General features: G+C 36.3%; 1 non-coding gene across 1 annotated transcript; it reads right to left on the reverse strand.

Annotated features, from left to right (window-relative positions):
* Window positions 1-2,825: 2,825 nt before the first annotated feature.
* LOC132352144 (U6 spliceosomal RNA) lies at window positions 2,826-2,928 on the reverse strand. Its single transcript, XR_009498611.1, has one exon. It is a non-coding gene; the product is annotated as a U6 spliceosomal RNA (small nuclear RNA).
* Between the last annotated feature and the right edge of the window lie 7,481 nt (window positions 2,929-10,409).

A 10,409-nucleotide genomic window follows, 5' to 3' on the forward strand; every position in this document is an offset into this window, starting at 1 on the left:
AAAATAAATGGAAGTGAGACCAAAATACTTTTTACCTTGGAGCTAATTAAGATTATTTTAATATAAGGTGGATGATGGTCTTCTCCAAAAGAATTACTTTTTTGAGCTGCTAACTCTGAATTACTGTAAAAAAATATCTATGGTACTTGTGAATAAACAACAGCCTCTGAAGATACACATTACCAAGCCATGTTTTTCAAAATGAAGAAGAAAAACTAAATGATTTATCAAAGAAATTTCTGTTATCCATTTTTCAGTGGGTTGGCTTTTTTACCCACAAGAAATATTCATCAGTAAAGACCTTTCATTTGATTAAAAACAGACTCTAATAAATGTGCATTAGGATCACAATGATAACCTATATTCAAGAACATGAATAAAAAGTGCTCTTGAAGGGAAAGACTCACACATGTTCACATTTGATACCGGGAAATAATCGTATGCTGTTGAGGAGTGATTACTACCAGCTGTAAGCAAGTACAGCACACAATAATATCTCATCTGTACAACCACTTGGAAAATTTCTTTCTTTCTCCCTCTCTCTCCTTTTTCCAAGAGTTTCATAAAATATGGCCAAATCTTTCCCGTCTTACTGAATACTGACCTTTTCAAATCCCTACATATGAAAAGAGAAAGACTTCGAATCTTGAAGAACACCAAGAAGAAACATGAAATTTCCATGTTCTTCCCAAAAATAAAATTTCCATGTTCTTCCCATGTCACTTTATCCTTTCTTCATATTCTGTATGACACATTTTTTGTTTCCAATGGCACTAGCAAGTTTTTAATCTGAATGGCCTAGGAAACATTACTAAGATACAAGAAAACGGTTCTGAATAAAAGCAGTTCAGATCTCACTAATGCATCATTTATCTATAAACTCTTATCATTGGAAATAATTTGAAACGTCACCTTGACTATCTTCCTGAATTTCAGGTATGGCAAATGCTAAATCACTTCTTCACCATAATTCAGTTTCAGAAAGCCTGCTCTCTTCCTCAACCTGTCTTACGTTATCTGAGCTAAACTAGGGTTCTCTAGAGGGATTTCTGGAGGGTTAGGAAAGAATAGTGCGGAGGGGATGGAGAAAATTTGAGAAGTTCTTGACTAACAAAAACACATGTAGGTTGGGGGTTTTTTTTCTGCTTTAAATTTTAATATCCCAATAAGATTTTTGTTTAAAGAAAATGTTCCCAGTTTAAACAAGGAGAAAAAAAAGACAAAGGGATATCATTGCCTTAATCTTTTTAACAGGAAAGTTAAGAAAAGGAAGATAGGAGACACTATCAGTGTGGACGTCAGAACTCTTTTTTTTTAACCTGATGCAACTAGATGTAAATTAATCAAGGGCAAATGCACTTTCTGTGTTCTAAAGTATGACTAGCAAAGCCAAGTAACTATGGAACATTTTGCCTTTAGAAAGAAGGCAAAGCGGGACTTCCCTGTCCATCCAGTGGTTAAGACTCTGAGCTTCCACTGCAGGAGGCACGGGTTCGATCCCTGGCTGGGGAACTAAGATCCCACATGCTGCGCCACATGGCCAAAAAACGAAGGCAAAGCAACAAATAATCAGTTAATTAACAAAGTATTTAGAAGATGGTGATCTCTGTGCCTAGATATCACTTCTCTCTACCACTCAGGCATGGACTGATGCCCCATGCGTAAAAGTTCCCTTTACAACATATATCTTAGCACTTAACACACTGCATTTTAATTGGCTGCCCTCCCCTACTACACACATACCTCAATATGAGCTCTGTGACAAGCTGTGTTAGCCTTTCTTATTAAAATCATAGACTATGGCAAAGTATATGATTTATCTTAAGTAATAAACATTTGTTGAACGAAAGAATGGAAGAAAAGATATCTTATGAAGAGGTGGAAATAGACTCACCCACTCAAAAGCGTGGAGCTCTTTTGGTTGAGGCTATGATCTGAAGACTCATATAAATTCATTCCCTGTTCATAATGGTCTACCCAGCCTCATGCCAACTATCAGTAATCTAACAATGAAAGAACAATTGTTCTGGGCCAGATGTATTATGCATATTACCTCTGTAGCAACATTACCTCTAGAGCAGTTAAGTATTACTGTCCTTATTTTAGGAATGAGAGAATTATATTCAGATATACTCCTGCCTTTAAGCAGCCATTTCCAATTTTAAGTGCATTCATGTATAGCTCTTAAGCTGATGTTCGTTACATTACACCTCCCTGCCCTGTGTTTCCTTCACCCTTAGCAATGAAAAGGTTGATGAAAGCTGCTTTCATCTTATTTGTGGAATAAGGAACTCATACCACATTCATGCCACATGATGATAATATATGTATGGCAAAGAATTACAGATCAAATGGATGGTAGAAGCACAAATGATCAGAGTAAAAGACAGGGAGATTACCCAAGACTGTGAAAGGGAGGACGGCAGAACAAACTGTAAGCAGCAGTGCTCTAAGCCCTGGTCTCTTGGTGAGGCTCAGAGCTTGATAAGGCAACATAATCTCAGAGAGGGATTTGGTGTACCCTTAACACTGGACCTCCAGGCAAAACCAAAAATCTAATGTCCAAAAGTATAGAGCCAAGGTGCTTTCTGACTCCAAGTCACCGTGAGGACTACAATGGAGAGCCCATTAGTGATGATGCACATGGGCCAAGAATGAAGGAGCTTTCTGGAATATTCTGCTCTGAATCAGATCATATGAGGTTTTGCACAACCCTTTAGGAAAAGATGAGGAGTAATCCCCTATAGTAACAGAGACTGAATTTCTAGGCAGATCAACAACATGAGAGCTCAGAGTAAAATTTAGTTTAAGTCTTTTTTTTTTTTTTTAACATGGAACGCTTCACGAATGTGCGTGTCATCCTTGCTCAGGGACCATGTTCATCTTCTCTGTATCATTGCAACTTGAGTATATTCACTGCCAAAGCAAGCACTTGATAAGTCTTTAGACAACATAATGTGTAAAATTTTTTCACGTTCCTGAGACTGCTGGGAAAAATTCATACCTGGGAGATATTGATGAGGCTATTTGTCATTTCGATCATATTGTCCCTTAGCTTTTCCTATTTAAAAAAATTTTTTAAAAAGCTTTACTTTCTTAGTCTCTTCCTATGGGGGAAAAAAAACACCTATTAAATATTTTCATTTTTCATTGTTACGATATTGTTTTGACTACTGGCTCCCAAGCCGGACTAGCATTCACTATTACCTAGGGTGAATATTTTTTAAGTATATAGTCCTATGTTCTATCCTTACGAGTTCTGATTCATTAGCTTTTTCCAACCCAAATATAATGGTAAAGAGAAGAACACTGAAATTCATGATGCAACATGGCTAAAAAATGGGGTTGCTGGAATTCTGATTCCATTGTTCACTGGTTAACTCGGTATGATCCACATGCTTGGAGACCATTTGAAAGAAATCAGAAAAGAGGCAACAAACAGATCATCACTGATTCAGCCTTTAAGTATAACTAAAATCTTTTTTTTTTTTTATTTAATGGAATCGTTAAGGAACAAGATTATTCCATCAAAAGAAAATTATTTTCAGAAAATGGAAATTGGCAATATACCCACTGACGTCTGGAACAAACTCAAATGTCTACATTTCCAGTGGGAATGAAATCTGACAGCCAGGGAGTCCACAGCGCTGACAGTACAAAAATAACCACCTGTTGCTGAATAGGAGAAGAAGTAACCAGGTGGGATACGTACTCCACAAAGGAAATTTGAGCAGGCTCTTGGCTTCCTATGGGATGAAAGGGAGTAGGAAAGCTGGCAGCAGGGAGGTTGAGAAGAGGAAATCTGAGCAGGTTTCCTAGCTGTCTTCCTTGTGGGGAAGGCAGGATTGAATTGGAAAGACTGTAAAACAGGAAGATTGACAATAAAAGCTTACGTGTTTAAGGCACATTTATACTATTAGAATGCTACAGAAACACATAATAACTCCTCTGAAATTGCAGGTATGTCTAAATGGATATGAAACCAGGAGTTACCTCAGGTACTATCATTCTAGAAAATTTAAATGTCTAGTAAAATGCTCTTCTGCGAAAATAGTATTTGCAGGAAAATAAAGTTTTAAACATAGAAGAAACACAAGAACAAAGGACTATGCTACCAAAACTCCAAACTCTTAAGGCTGATTGAAATTAAAGGCTTCAACCTTTTTCGACATGTGTGATATCAAACTAAACAACAAAAAGTAATATTTATTTACATTTATTTTCCCCCTTTCTTTCTGACCCTCTCTCCTATAAGCTAAAAGGAGGAAATGAAATACCTTAAAGTAAACGTTTACAGAGGGAAAAAAATCTGTAAACAGAATACATGGATCAATAACCATTATTTGAATAGCTGAAAGTATCTCATCAACTTAGAAATTAATTAAAAAGGATGTAGCTTATTTCACATGCAGCCATCAATGTAATGCCTTGTTCTAAGTGCTGTGAGGTATCATTATCCTCACTCTTGTAAAATAAGAAACTGATATTGAGAGATATTATAACTTTTTCAAATATATAACTCTCATGAGTGATAAGTCTGAGATTTGATGCTAGGCTCTATGGCTTTAAAGACGTTCAACAGCAATATGTTACTATCAAGCAGCATGAGCTATCCAAAGTATGGCCAAGATTCTGAAAAAAGTTTTTTAAAAAAAGCATTTCTAAGAAGTTAAATAGACATGTACCAAAACTCTCTCAAGCCTTCTCAGAGCATATTGATTCAAATTAGGATAAAATATTAGCAAACTAGATTATCTCATTCCTAAGGCCAGACCTGATTAATAATAGCAAATTAATAGGGGGTTTGGAGCACTGTGGGGGAGAAGGAAATGACACTGGTAAAACAAGAAATAGATTATCACTTTACTTTCTTTTGGTTGCAAGTGACAGAAAAATTAATTAAACTTATTTAAGCAAAGAGAACCTACTGGTTTATGACTCAGTTACCTGTGAACCCCAGTCATGGGGACTCCAGGGGTCCCAGCATGAGATCAGGACTCAGTTTCTTTCCATCTTCATTTTCTGCTTCCAGGTGGCAATCTCCAGCACCTCTGAAGTTACATTGTTTTCAATTTCAATTAAAGCAGAAAGAGTAAGTAGACACTTTGCTTCCACCCATCCCCCCAAAATAATTCTCAGTGATTGTTCCTAATTCTAGTTGGCCCTAGGCATAGATATGGAAGAAATACAGAGGCCAAAGGGAAAGAAATCTTGGGGTAAGACAGTATGAATCCTGACCTGAAGTATACAGACTGATTTTGAAGAAGGGTTGGTTCCTTTAAAAAATTCAGGGTGTCAAAAGGAAGAAAGAAATAATTGGTGCTGAGAGGGAAATAGAGAAAAATGAGAACTCCAGATGAAGACAGAAAAATTTATTTTAAAAAAATGCCAAACACAAAAATCCAGCTTAACTTCTATTATTATTTAAAGCTAAGCAGGCTCACATAATTTAAAACCATTGCGTACCTTGAGTTTTCCGAAAGTGTAATAATGATCAAAAGGTAGAAATGGTATCAACAGGAAGGTAGAAATAGCATAAAATCTAAAAGATTAGCATCTATACCTTGTTGACTATGTGCCAGGCATTGTAACATCACAGCTCTGTGAAGAAGTACCATGACAATCCCCATTTTATAGTGAAGATAATGTGAGGCACAGAGCAATTTCCCAATGTGTTTCAATTAACTTGCACAATTTAACAGTGTAAAAGAATGGTGATTCAAACTCATACAGTATGATACAAGACACTTTCATATTGAACACGGTTAAACACTACCTTATACCATGTAAGATAGTTTAAATATATTGCCACTGAACATTTCTTCTTTTTTTTTTTAATACACACACGTATATACATGTACACGAAATATTTTTATTGTTGTTAGTTTTACAAAAACAGGGTCATATTATTCATACTTTTCTGCATCTTGCTTTTTTTTTCCTTTTTTTTTTGAATTTTATTTTATTTATTTTTTTATACAGCAGGTTCTTATTAGTCATACATTTTACACACATCGGTGTATACATGTCAATCCCAATCGCCCAATTCATCCCCCCCCACCGCCGCTTTCCCCCCTTGGTGTCCATACATTTGTTCTCTACATCTGTGTCTCTATTTCTGCCCTGCAAACCGGTTCATCTGTACCATTTTTCTAGGTTCCACATATATGCGTTAATATACGATATTTGTTTTTCTCTTTCTGACTTACTTCGCTCTGTATGACAGTCTCTAGATTCATCCACATCTCTACAAATGACTCAATTTCATTCCTTTTTATGGCTGAGTAATATTCCATTGTATATATGTACCACATCTTCTTTATCCATTCATCTGTCAATGGGCATTTAGGTTGCTTCCATGACTTGGCCATTGTAAATAGCGCAGCAATGAACATGAGGGTGCATGTGTCTTTTTGAATTATGGTTTTCTCTGGGTATATGCCCAGTAGTGGGATTGCTGGGTCATATGGTAATTCTATTTTACTTCTTAAAAATTGTACTTAAAAAAGATAAGTTGTAGTCATGTAAATTCTAAACCAATCTTGGTTTATCACACAATTTGACAATATATTCTGTGTGAGAGTTTACCATAGATTCTTTCAAATATAGTTTATTGTTACTCTTTCTGCTCAGTTCTTTTGATTTTGATATAATTGTTGAGCATCTACTATGTTCCAGGCATTATACTACATACTCAGGATATCGGATTTGCAATCTACACTTTCATAGCATTCTTGAGCATGTCTGGCATGCATTCTTTTTTTTTTTTTTCATGGATACAAAGGGCTGACTGTATCCGTTGTATTGTGCTATTTTTTTTTAAATTTATTTTTATATTTATTTTTGGCTGTGTTGGGTGTTCGTTTCTGTGCGAGGGCTTTCTCTAGTTGCGGTGAGCGGGGGCCACTCTTCATCGTGGTGTGCAGGCCCCTCACTATCGCGGCCTCTCTTGTTGTGGAGCACAGGCTCCAGATGCACAGGCTCAGTAGTTGTGGCTCATGGGCCCAGTTGCTCCGTGGCATGTGGGATCCTCCCAGACCAGGGCTCGAACCCGTGTCCCCTGCATTGGCAGGCAGATTCTCAACCACTGCGCCACCAGGGAAGCCCCTGGCATGCATTCTTTATTCAAAGTTTAATATCTACAATGGCTCCATCAACTTGTTATTAAATATCTAACCCAAAATATTAAGATAATAACAATAACCATATTCTTATGACTGCTGAGTGGGAAATAATAGAATTAGCAGCAGTAACAAATAATTCATTTTTACGCAAATAAAATATTGGATGCCAAATTATGTTAACACTTCAAGTTGTTAAGTATCCATCCATCTCAATGGATGATCGGCAGGCATTTTTATTAGGCATTATTAAACAAATCTCTGAATTTTTATTTCATGGTTAAGTGTCTACTCATGCAGTGTAGAAAACAAAGACAGCAGAAATACTTCACAAAGATCTTTTATACAACTGAAGAACACTTCTTACGTAACTTAATAACAAATTCTACTTAATACAGTAATTTACACTTTTTCCTGTCTTTTGAACTTGTCTAAAACAGATTTATAGAAGATGTCTTTACATGTATTTAATCTATTATTTTTAAAATAAGAAATGAATAGACCAAAGGGAAATACTAACTTGTAAAGGCAAAAATGCCAAAAGTAGTTTTCTGTGATTTGAGTGCTTAAGAAGCATACCTGTATATGGCAGAATCTTTTTTGTGTGGTGGGAGGAAGGGGGATTCCATTGAGATTTATTTCACTGAATTCCCTTTGACTTTCTTCTGTCCCTGAGGTCTAGGCTATGTTCTATCCTAGGGCATTTTCTTTCGAAGTTGAATATCAACTTTATTATCATCATGTTTTTGTTTTCATGCTGAAAACATCTTAGTTTCATAATCAAACCTCTGTGAATCTAGTGGCTCAAAAATCATTTCTTCTGCTTCATGGAAAGACTTCAACTCCAGGTAAAACCTCTACCCTCAGCTTGATAGATCTACTAATCCTAGAGAAAGAGAAATTGCCACAGGCTTCCTATGAACAAATATCAAATCCATTGAACACATCCACACACCAAATGGAATGGAGTAAGAATCTAACCTCCCAAGTCAGTGTTCCTGGGTTCAAATCCCATATATTACCGTCTTAGTCCTTTCTGACTGCTATAACAAAATTCCACAGAATGAGTGGCTTATAAACAACAGAAATTGATTTCTCATGGTTCTGGAGGCTAGAGTCCAAGATTAGGGTGCCAACATGACCAGGTCCTCATGAAAAAGCTGTCTTCCCTGTCACAGACTGCCGACTTTTCATTGTATCTCACATAGTGGAGCGAGTGCTCTGGAGTCTGTTTAATAAGGCGTGAATCCATTCATGAGAGCCCTGCACTCATGACCAAATTTTCTCCCAAAGGCGCTACCTCCTAACACTATCACCTTGGGCATTAGATTTTCAACATACGAATTTTGGAGGGACACAAATATTCAGACCATATCAGTTACTTAACAGTTGTGTACACCTTGGGATTTTTTACTCAACACTTCTAACCCTTAAGATCTTCATATGGGTGTTGACCTCATGGGGCACACCATGCATCATATATTCTATTTAGCACATTGCCTAGTACAGAGGAAATATTCAATAAATTTTGTGTATTATTATGGCTGTTCTTCGTATCAATAATTGTACAATTTCTGTTTCTATTAACAAGAGGATTTAGATAAATTACATGGATCCACAAAGAACAGATAGGATTTCCAAAATGAAAACTGGATTGTTGTGAGGAGAGAGAGATCTTGAACAAAAGGCAAAAAAATAAGAAGCATCAGTAGAGGCATGATGGCTAGAAAATAGCAACTAATCCAATTGTGGCTGGAACATAAAACACTTGTTCTGTTAGTGTTGGAAAGAAGACTGGAAACACATTCTTCCTTCTGGCCTGGATTGATGGTGTTCAAGGAAGTCTTGGTTTACCTCAATGTATTATGGATACACTTCAGTGACCTCAGGTTTGGAAGAGCAAATAACTCAGGATAAAACCCTGGTCTTGCTATTTACTTTTGTGCAAACTGGGGGAAAAAATCACTTAACCTCTCTGAGTCTCAATTTTTAACAGATAAAATGGGAAAGATACCATTTTGTACAGTCACTGTCATGATTCAAAGTAACAGAAATATTAATAATAACAACTCCTACCTTTGAATGAGTGCCAGGCATTGTGCTAATGTCTTTACATCCATATATATATATATTTGTTTGTTTGTTTGTTTTTGTTTTAGTTTTTTTAATTTTTTGGCCACACCTTGCAGCATGCAGGATCTTACTTCCCCGACCAGGGATTGAACCCCTGCAGTGGAGGCCCGAAGTCTTAACCACTGGACCACCAGGGAAGTCCCTTTGCATCCATATTTTATTTAGCCCCCTAGCTTCTCCAGGATAATGAATGAAAAGTGGTCACCACACTAGAACTGCAAGTGGACTCAGGGCCTTATGCAGAGGCTGCCAAAAAAAAAAAAGGTATTAATTATAAGAAACAGAATGAACTCCTTTGAGTTTCCATAAATTACAGAGGTGACGCTCAAGAAAATTTTAACTAAATTTCTGAGCAGAGAAAATTCCAGCTTACATCTGAATTACAATAATTTTGTCCCCCATTCCTCACAGCATTGTTGTTGGACAAAAAAAAAAAAAAATACTACGTAGTAGAAGACTCTTTATCTTAAGACCCAAAGAAGGAAAATCAATCAAAAAGTCAGTTAGAAAAACAATGAGGAATACATAAATATTTAATCTAACTTAAAACTTTGAAAATACACATTTATCAACCAAACTTTTGATGTAAAGCCAAGACATTTCTTTGAGTACAGGTTCACTAACTTGAAATCTGCATCATTTTTCTCATGAAAACCACACCCACAATGAATCTGTGAGATTCCCACATTTGCTTTCTTCAGGTTGGAGCAGAATTTGTGAAAGACCCTTGCAAAGCAACCTGAGTACAGAGACTTTACAGAAGTTATATTTTTTCCTCCACTTTCTTTTTTTTTTTTTTTTACAGCTGTCCATCTATATTCTATATTTTTAACAGTGTAGAGCATTCCTGTTTTTAAGGCACAGAGCTTATTTTTCTTAGAAATAATTATCTTCTTTCATGCTCATATTTAATTGGTTTGATATTTAGTTAAATTACGTAATGACTGTAAAGTGTTACTGATGTAAATCATTTGGGAATCACCATGTTTGACACTTGGCAAGCATTCAACTCATTTGATGAGAATAAAGGTGTGAAGACACCTAGAGAAAAGCCTGCTGGTCATGAGCGTTCAGGAACTGTGGGCTTCAGCCAGTATGATTAATAGAGGAAATGGATAATATCACTTAATCTAGCAGTTTTATTAAGGGAATATT

The sequence above is a fragment of the Balaenoptera ricei genome, chromosome 17 (assembly GCF_028023285.1).
Source record: "Balaenoptera ricei isolate mBalRic1 chromosome 17, mBalRic1.hap2, whole genome shotgun sequence".
Lineage (NCBI taxonomy): Eukaryota > Metazoa > Chordata > Mammalia > Artiodactyla > Balaenopteridae > Balaenoptera > Balaenoptera ricei.